Raw genomic sequence first — 9,625 nt, 5'->3', positions numbered from 1 at the left:
ATAAGTGGGTTGATGCCATGAAGGGGAACTTTATGGGTTTAGGGTTGTCCTTATAGGATAGATCAAATATGATTAGAATTTCTTGAGAATGAAGCTTAGATGATGATCATGAGATCTAGGGCTTTGAGAGTAAAGCTTATGATGTGAATTGTTAGTAATTGATGTTATTGTTGAGGAAGGGATACTTCCCACATGAATTGCTTTATTATTAATGTATACGTAAAAGGATTTCTCACATGAATAATTATATGTTTGAAAGGATTGCTCACTTAATATGAATATAAACTAAAATGATAAATGAATGATAAGGCTAGACGGGACTACCCTTGACCTCCATATGCAAGGATATGAGGTCATCTCCATACTCTTTAGAATTGAACATGGGGTGAGTCCCTACATTCCTACTATGATGAATGGACATAGAGGCGAGTACCCATGCTCCGTATGAAATGATGTGGAGGAGAGTATCCTTGTCATATGATGTGATTGTGGAGGCGAGTACCCATGATCTAAAAGTAAGTAAGGTGAGAGGCGAATACCGTTAGCCTTTGTAAGTTAGGCAATTAGGCGAATCCCCGTGTTTAAAAGTAAGTATAAACTAATGTAAATTATCTTATGAAGATATGAATAGCTTGGATTGTTGTGTGAAGTACCTTCCATGAGGTAAGTTGACTAAGATGTGATGACCCAAGTCTTGACTAAGGATGAGTAAGGTTGCTTTAGAAGTATTCCTTTTTTGTTATGATATTGATGTATGTGCATGATTATGCTTATGGTTTATATTGACTAACCATGATGTTTATGTTGTTTATGCTATGTATCATATTTAGTACTTAATTGTACTAACACATATTCTTGCCTACATTCTTATCAAATGTAGCGTACGGCGGCATAGATTCTTATACTCGTGGCTATCTCTCTTGTTGATCAAGGAATTGAAGATTTGGTGAGTCCTCATTGTGTTCGAGGATGTGATCACCCTTTTCTCTTATGTCTTTCATTTCATGACTTGAACTATTGTATGGGTTGCATCCCAAGACTTAAATCATGTTGTTTTAGATGGTTTGAGACTATGGTATTAGACTTCTGCTCATTTTATAAAAGACATTGATTGTATTTAAGAATTTTAAATTCTCACACCTTTTCTATTACCTTATGTTATGATATGCTATGTGGCTTGTATGAGGCCTCTCGGGGTCTTATACACCTTGTTACATTTAGGGGTACCCTTGGGTTGTGAAAGAATTCTTCACTATGAGGCCCATCGATGAAGCTTGCTAGAGATTGCCGGACCACTTAGCGAACCGTCGAACTGCATGTGGCTCGCCAAAAATTACAGAACACTGGCCCTGCAAATCCGACCAAAGGGCGGTCGAAGTCGAGCTCGCCGAACCCCATTGGCGAACTCCGAACAGTGGCAGCGTCACCGAATATTCCAGAACTCATGCCCTTCAGAAGTTATCAGAAGGCGATAGAAGTCGGGCTCGCCGAACCTCATCGGAGCATCGCAGATCAGACTGGCTGCTTTGGCAAATATTCCAGGACGATGGTCCTCCAGTCATCTGCAAAAGGCGAACCAAATTGCTACCGCCGAAATGGTCGTACCATCGCACAATCATCTATCCCTGCACATCCAACACACATTATTCGAAAACAATTAAAGCTTGGGTTGCCTCCCAAGAAGTGCCTTATTTAACGTCTTGGCACGACGTGAAAATGCATTCACGCATCTTCCAAATACAGCAATTCAATTACCATATGACATTCTAAAAAGTAGAGTTTCAGACGACACCCATTCACCTTGAAAGCTGATCCATCTTTAATTTCCACTTCAATTGCCCCATTTGTAAATACTCGAGTCACTTTGAATGGACCAGACCACTTCGATTTAAGTTTATCAGGGAAATGTCTCAAGAGATAATTGTAGAGCAAAACAAAATCACCGGCTCAGACTTCGCACAGAATGATTTTGGCATCATGCCACTTCTTCATTTTCTCCTTATACAGGGCTAAACTTTCATACGCTCTCAAACGAAATTCCTCCAACTCATGAAGTTGATTTACTCTCTTTTTTGAAGCTTTCTCCCAGTTTATATTTGTTTCTTCAACGCAGTATGATACGCCCATAGAGCACCGTCCAAATTTCGAGACCAATCCGTCCGATTTACATTCACAATTTTCGCCAAATTACTTTAATCTCTCAGTTTGAAACCTCAATTTGGCCGTTTGTTTGTGGATGATATGGCGTTGAAACTTTATTTTTTACCCCGTATTTGCTCAATAATAAGGCAAACATCCGGTTGCAAAAATGAGATCCTCCATCACTGAAGATAGCACGTCGGGTACCAAATTGTGTTAAAATATATCGCTTTAAGAATTGCACAACACTCTAACCCTCATTGTTGGGTAATGCCACAGCTTCCACCCATTTGGAAACATAATCAACCGCCACGAAAATGTACTTGTTTCCAAAAGAACTCACGAACGGACCCATTAAATCTATTCCCAAACATCGAACAACTCAACTTCTAGGATGGGGTTAAGAGGTAATTCATGCTTTCTTAATACACCTCCTTGCTTTTGGAAAGGTATGTATTGTTTCACAAAGCCATGCACGACTCGTATAGTGATAGATAATAATAGCCACTTTGAAGCACTTTTGCTGATGTTCGCACCCCGCTATGATGTCCACCAAAAAGTGAAGCGTGACATGCGTTGAGAATTTCATTGACTTCCTCTTCCGGTTTGCATCGTCTAATTATATGGTCTGCACATTCTCTGAATAGATACGGTTCAACCTAGAAATATTTCTTTACATCGAACAAGAACCGCTTTTGTTGGTAGAAATTCAGACCCTCGGGTACTATTCCACACACTACATAGTTTGCAAGATCAGCATACAAGGGGTGTTGCTTTGGGTTACCCTCGTCACTGTTTCATTTGGAAATTCAGCCACAATGTCCCTTTTTTTGGGGTCAATAGTATTGATTTCTAACCGCGACAAATGATCTGCCACTTGATTTTCACACCCCTTTCGATCTTTTACTTCAAAATCAAACTTTTGCAAAAATAAGACCCACCTAATAACCTTGTTTCTCTTCTTTCTTAGCCATCAAGTATCTAAAGGCTGCATGACCCGTATGCACCACCAGTTTGGTTCCCAAAAGATACGCTCTGAATTTTTCAAACGCATACACCACTGCCAATAATTCTTGCTCCGTGAAGGTATAGTTCTTTTGCGCCACATTCAGTGTCTTACTTGCATAATAAGTTGGGTGAAACAACTTCCCTTTTCGTTGACCAAGGACAGCTCCTAAAGCAACCCCACTAGCATCACACATGAGCTCAAACGGAATACACCAATTAGGGGCAACCATGATTGGGGCTGACACTTACTTTTCTTTCAAGCATAAAAATTCCTTTAGACAATCATCATCAAAATTGAAAGTCAAATCCTTTTCTAACAATTTTCAAAGAGGGTGTGCTACTTTGGAAAAATCCTTTATGAGTCTCCTGTAGAAGCCCGCATGGCCTAGAAAACTCCATCCACCTTTTACCGGGATAGGAGGGGGAAGTTTGGCAATGACTTCAACGTTATCTTGATCCACTTGCATGCCTTCTCCTGAAATTTTATGCCCCAAGACAATTCTCTCCTTTACCATGAAATGACACTTTTCCCAATTTAAAAGTAGGCTGGTTTCTACACATCTTTGTAGTACTTTCCCAAGATGTTCAAGACAATCTTCAAACGAATCACCAACGATTGAGAAATCATCCATGAATACTTCCATTGAGTCTTCCACCATATAGGAGAAAATAGAGAGCATACATCGTTGAAATGTCACCGGGGAATTACATAACCCAAAAGGCATCCTCTTGAAAGCAAATGTCCTATAGGGAAAGTAGTCTTCTATTCGTCTTCCGATTCAATGGAAATCTGGTTGTATCCAGAATAACCATCCAAAAAGCAATACCAGCCACTCCCCACAAGCCTATCAAACATTTGGTCTATAAACGGGATTGGGAAATGATCTCTCTGGGTCCATGTATTTAATTCCCGGTAATCGATGCATACCCGCCAGCCAGTAACCGGCCTCATGGGGACAAGTTCTCTTTTTTCTTTTGGAACTATTGTGATCCCTCCTTTATTTGGTACACATTGTACGGGACTCACCCATTTGTCGTTCGCAATCGAATATACTACACCTGCATCTAACCACTTAATGATTTCTTTCTTTACTACCTCTTGCATAGATGGAATTAGCCGTCTTTGATGCTCAACACTTGGTTTGCATTCACTGTCCAATTGGATTTTTTGAGTGCAAATCCCCTGCGGAATACCTAAAATATTAGCAATTGTCCAACCTATGGCCTTGATGTATCGCTTTAACACCAGCACGAGTAATTTCACTTGCCATTCAAGAAAGTCAGCTGCAATGATGATGGGTAAGGCATTGTTTGCTCCCAAAAATACATACTGAAGATGAGATGGAAGCGCTTTCACCTTAAGCTTCGGAGGTTCTTCCGTGGATGGTTTGGCAGGGGGACTCTCTCGATTTTTTAGATCAATATCAAGCTTCACTAGGTTTCTTGACTGAGCACCTAGTCCTAATAGAGCAGTCACCACTTGATCATACCCTTGAACTTTGGTCTCATCATAATTCGAAACGACAACCGCAAGAGGTTCACCCACACATATCATTTCACTCACACTAGCCATTGCTTCATCAATCACATCAATTGCTGAAACTACATAAATGTCACTAGGTTGCTTCATTGATTTGCACACATTGAAGGTAACCTCCTCTTCCTTTACCCGGAACTTTAACTCACCACTTACAACATCCACTAGAGCTCTTCCAGTTGCCAAAAATGGTCTACCCAAAATAATAGGCACCTCCTCATCAATCTCACAATCCAAAATAACAAAGTCAGCCGGAAAGATCTATCAACCCTCACCAATATATCATAAAGTATTCCAATAGGGTGTTTGATAGAACGATCCCACATAAGAAGCCACATTGTTGTGGATTTCAGATCACCTAACCTAAGTTGCTTGAAGATGGCGTATGGCATCAAATTTATACCCGCCCCCAAGTCACATAACACTTTGGCAAACTGAAGCATACCAATAGTACATGGGATAGTAAATGTCCATAGATTTTCTTTCTTTGTGATCACATAGCTGGTCATAACGGCACTACAATTGTGAGAAACATCAATGGTTTCGAAATCCATGCTTCTTTTCTTAGTGACTAGCTCCTTCATGAATTTCGTGTATCCCGGCTTCTCCAATAACGCTTCCACTAAAGGAAGGTTAATAGAAATTGTCTTGAACACGGATAGAAATTTATTGAACTTTTAATCTTTATTTCACTTTTTTAGCCTTGGAGGGAACGGGGGGTTTATTTTGTGTAGCGGTTGCACTAACTTTGGAGATGATACATCCCCTTCTTTAGCTATTTGCAAATCTTCGGTGGTGCTTTGCCTTGGACATTCTTCATTCTTTTTGGGCATGTTATTCTCCGGTGCTTGAGCGGACCTTTCTACCTCAATGGTGTCTTTCTCTTCTTCACAAGTGTTTGTCCCATCATTCACCTTCACATCAACACCTGCTATTTTCCCACTTCGTGTTACAACTGCCAAACCTTTGTCATGATCATCCTTTAAACTCACCTTATACTCATCTTCACTCCTCTCTAATAACTTGGGTTCTAATTGGGCTGAAAGTTGGCTCATATGACATTCAAGTTGCTTAATAGCATCTACGTGAGAATTTACCTTATTATTCAATGATGAGACATCAACCTTCATTTCCTTAAGCATGTCATCAGATTCTTCAACCTTATCTAGAATGCGCGATAACAATTCATCCACTCGAAGACTTTCTGAACTATCCTTATATTTTGGGTTGTCACCTGTTTGCATATGATACTTCTCATTATTGTCTTCTCCTTTCCAAAAGTCATTTTGGTCAACCCAATCTTGATTGTATCCTCTCCATTCAACTTCAATAAGTGTGTTCCAACCTTGATTCCCACCCGACTTAAATAGCTCGGGCAAGAACCCTCTTCGAATGTAGACACTCTTTTTACTTCTTTGATTTCATCAACGCTTTCTAGCACCTGTTTTCTCAACAACTCCATTAGGGGCATCATCTTGCTAGTATTTTCATCCCGCTCTTTCTCCCTATCAATTTGTTCCTTTGTTATCCTGAAATTCAATGGAGACACTTGGTCCTCTTGAGTGTACCAAGCCCGGTTAATCTCCGTCATTTCGTCCCGCAACTTCACCATCTTCGGGGGTGGGAAGAATCTTATGTAAAATGCCTCGGTAAGTTCTTCCCAAGATGCAATGGATTCCCTCAGTAGATCCGCTAACCACTTGGTCCTTCCCCCATCAAAGAAAAAGGGAACAACCAGAGCCAGACCGATTTTTGTGAGATATTCTTGAGTGAGAATGGACCACATACATCCACAAAGTTCCGAATATGTTCATGGGGATCCTCATGATCCAGCCCTCTGAATACACCTTTCATTTGCAATAGTTGTAGCATCGTGCTTGTCACATGGAATGTAGCATATCCCACGACCGGAGGTAAGCGAATAGCACCTACACTACCCAATTAACCTTCATTGACATTATTCAAGTTACCAATGTCATCTTGGTGGCCAAATTGGCTTACGTTGCTTTCATTCACACTCATCTTGTCACCTACTAACAAACAGCTAACCACAAACTCAAAGTAAAGTAAGTCGATTCAACTACAAACAAGATTAGATCACAGTTGTACTTCAATAAGAGAATTCTAAACAGCATTTCCCGACAGCGGCGTCATTTTTTATAATGCTCACACTTCATCCAATACTAAGTGTAGGCGATCGCAATCTAGTAAAAATCCAACAAAGAGTTGGGGTCGATCCCACAGGGAGTGATACAATATAGAATTCAATTACAAAGAGAAAGGTGTGTTCTAAACAATTGTAGGAATAGGATATTATCAAAGAAATTAAAGTAAATCTAAGGGGATAAGTGTCAAATAGGGGAATAAGGTTTTCCAAGCAACAACTAGAAAGGCAGGGGTGTAATCTAGTAGAGTGGAATCCTTGGGGATGTGATCAATTAATTGCCAAACTAACTATACAGTATTTACATTATTGACAATAGCTACTTTTTAGTGGGTAAGTTAGGCTTTAGATGAAATAGTTATCTCTTGATCAACTATTACGAATCGAGCGAGTTCTCTCAAACCTTGACAAGCAAAGTAGTTATAAATAACCCAAAACCTTAATTTACCTACTCTCTCGAGATAGATAAGTAGGATCGAATTAAGATTCACTCTCTCGAGCTGAACCCATAACAAACCAATCACTACAATCATCAATTGATAACCTTAATTCTAAAACCTCTTTCTCAAGCAAGCAAAAAAATACTAAATTAGAACTGCATCAACTACAATTCATGAATTTAAAACTCAATTATGAATCAAACCCACTTTAAATCAGCAATCAAGTCAATAATCACTAACACCCATTAGTTAGTCTGAGCAATTAATCACATGAGTTTCGGCTATTCATTATGAAAAGCACAAAAATATTACCAATTATATTCTTCATACGATGGGTAACGGAATTCACATCTTCACAATACGTCTAATCTACTCTCCCACTCAAATTGAACTTCAAAATCTAGGTATAACTTAGAAAAACAAAGTTTCAGTTCAAAACCCAGAGTCTACAATGTCAGGATGCTCTTTTCTCTTTTTGAAATTCAATTAATACGTTTTTAGATTTTGGCCTTCGGGGTCATTCGGCGGTATAAGTCGAGTGTGACCAACCAGGTTGGCGACGCGCCAAATGCTTCTATTCATCGCCTTTTCATCTAGAGTCATCACCATTTTTCTGCTATAACATTAGGCTGTCCAGGTTGGATTCGCTGATTGGTTCGGCGATGCACCATTTGCCCTTTTTATCATCCTTTTTGTGTGCATATTTATTAATAGTTTGGTAACATTCGGCGGGCAGAGTCTCATTCGCCGATCCAATCAACATGTCACCGAAGGGTACCTTGCATCGCCCAATTGCTCTTATCCAAAGGTCGGTACGCTATAACTTTAGGCGAGCAAAGAGACCACTCGGCAAACCGTTGAGTGGCTTTGTCGATCTTCAGCTTTGTTTTTCTTCTATCTTTTTCCCTTTAATGTCGTTGCCTTGCTCTTTTGTCTTCCTAGCTACAAATCAACACATCAGCATCAGTTAAGAGCATAAGTCAAGACAATGGGGACATTAAACTATGATTATAAAGCCCTAAATGAGTCAAATTCCCAGACTCATCATTCAGTCCCAAACTTGGGGAAAATTCAGGATCCAAAGATGACACCTACGGCAGTGGACCGCAGTCCGTTGATGGACCCATGGACCGTAGGTTTGTTCCGTTTTCAGGGTCTAGAGTTTGTTGGTGTCTGACCCCACCCATGGTCGACCAATACATTATGTGGTTGGACCTACGGACCGTAGGTGAGGTTCAGTAGTTATTTAGAGGAAAATGATTGTTGGATCAACTTCAAACGGTCATATCTTTTAGCACAAAATGAATTAGGTATCCTATGACATTTCAAATTAAAGATAATTGAATCTTCTTTCCAACTCCACTGAGTTTGCTAAAATCCAAACTTGGAGTAAAAGTTATGCTCATTTTAGTGAAGTCATGTCAAGCAGAATATGAACGACGACTTAGTAGACGAGCGGTAGTTTAAATGACTGTTTGTCAGTCCCGTAGTAGATAGCACTCGTAAACTTTAAGTCAGGATCGTTTTTGTCCTTTCCCCTATGTGTTGGGCACTTAAATGACGTCATTTGATGCCTAAACTACGTCGTTTTACTCAGTCTAAGCCAATTAACGTAGTCACAATCTGCCCAAAGCCCTCATTCTCCTAAAAACACCCAAATTAGAGCAAAAAGATGAGGAAAAGTCGACCAAGACTCCCAAAACAAGCAGCAGTGTTCTTCGAAGTTCAGCCCTGAAGTCCAAAGGATTTCTCCGTAGATTTCATCACCAAGTATGTGGAATTTGACTAGTGGGTTCCTTTCACCCATTAGGTACCTAGAATTTAGTTAGTTCCTTGATTTCACAAAACTTGTTTAGACATAGGGTTTGTAAAACCTTGGAAATTGTGATGATTTCAGCTGCTATAGTATCCATAGTCAAAACAACATGTTTTCTTGGAAACGTTGCTTAATTCCTTGTATAAAACTCAGAACCCTAGTTTGTGTTAATTCTCTTATTTCATGAATTATACTTGCTAGGTCATTTAAATAGAAATTCATGCTCCAGATTTTGAATGTCACATTCTCAGTATATAAATGTTGCATTCTCAGTTAGCATGTCAATATTTTGAGTTATTCAGTATTTAGTGCATTTAAGATTCATATATATTCTGTTGGGAGTAAACTTATAACAGAGTTGGACTAGGGTTCAGGGTACCCTTATATCCAAAGAACTACGTGCCCACATAGGATTATAAGTCCCCTCTGTTGGGCATCAGTATTAGTGTTCACTCCACAATCATGCCTTTATACCCCTGGCAAGGTATATTGGTTCCTCTCGATGGGTCGTATACATCAGA

Source organism: Solanum tuberosum, unplaced genomic scaffold, assembly GCF_000226075.1.
Source record: "Solanum tuberosum cultivar DM 1-3 516 R44 unplaced genomic scaffold, SolTub_3.0 scf00061, whole genome shotgun sequence".
In the NCBI taxonomy this organism is placed as follows: domain Eukaryota; kingdom Viridiplantae; phylum Streptophyta; class Magnoliopsida; order Solanales; family Solanaceae; genus Solanum; species Solanum tuberosum.
This window is presented reverse-complemented; position numbering follows the sequence as displayed.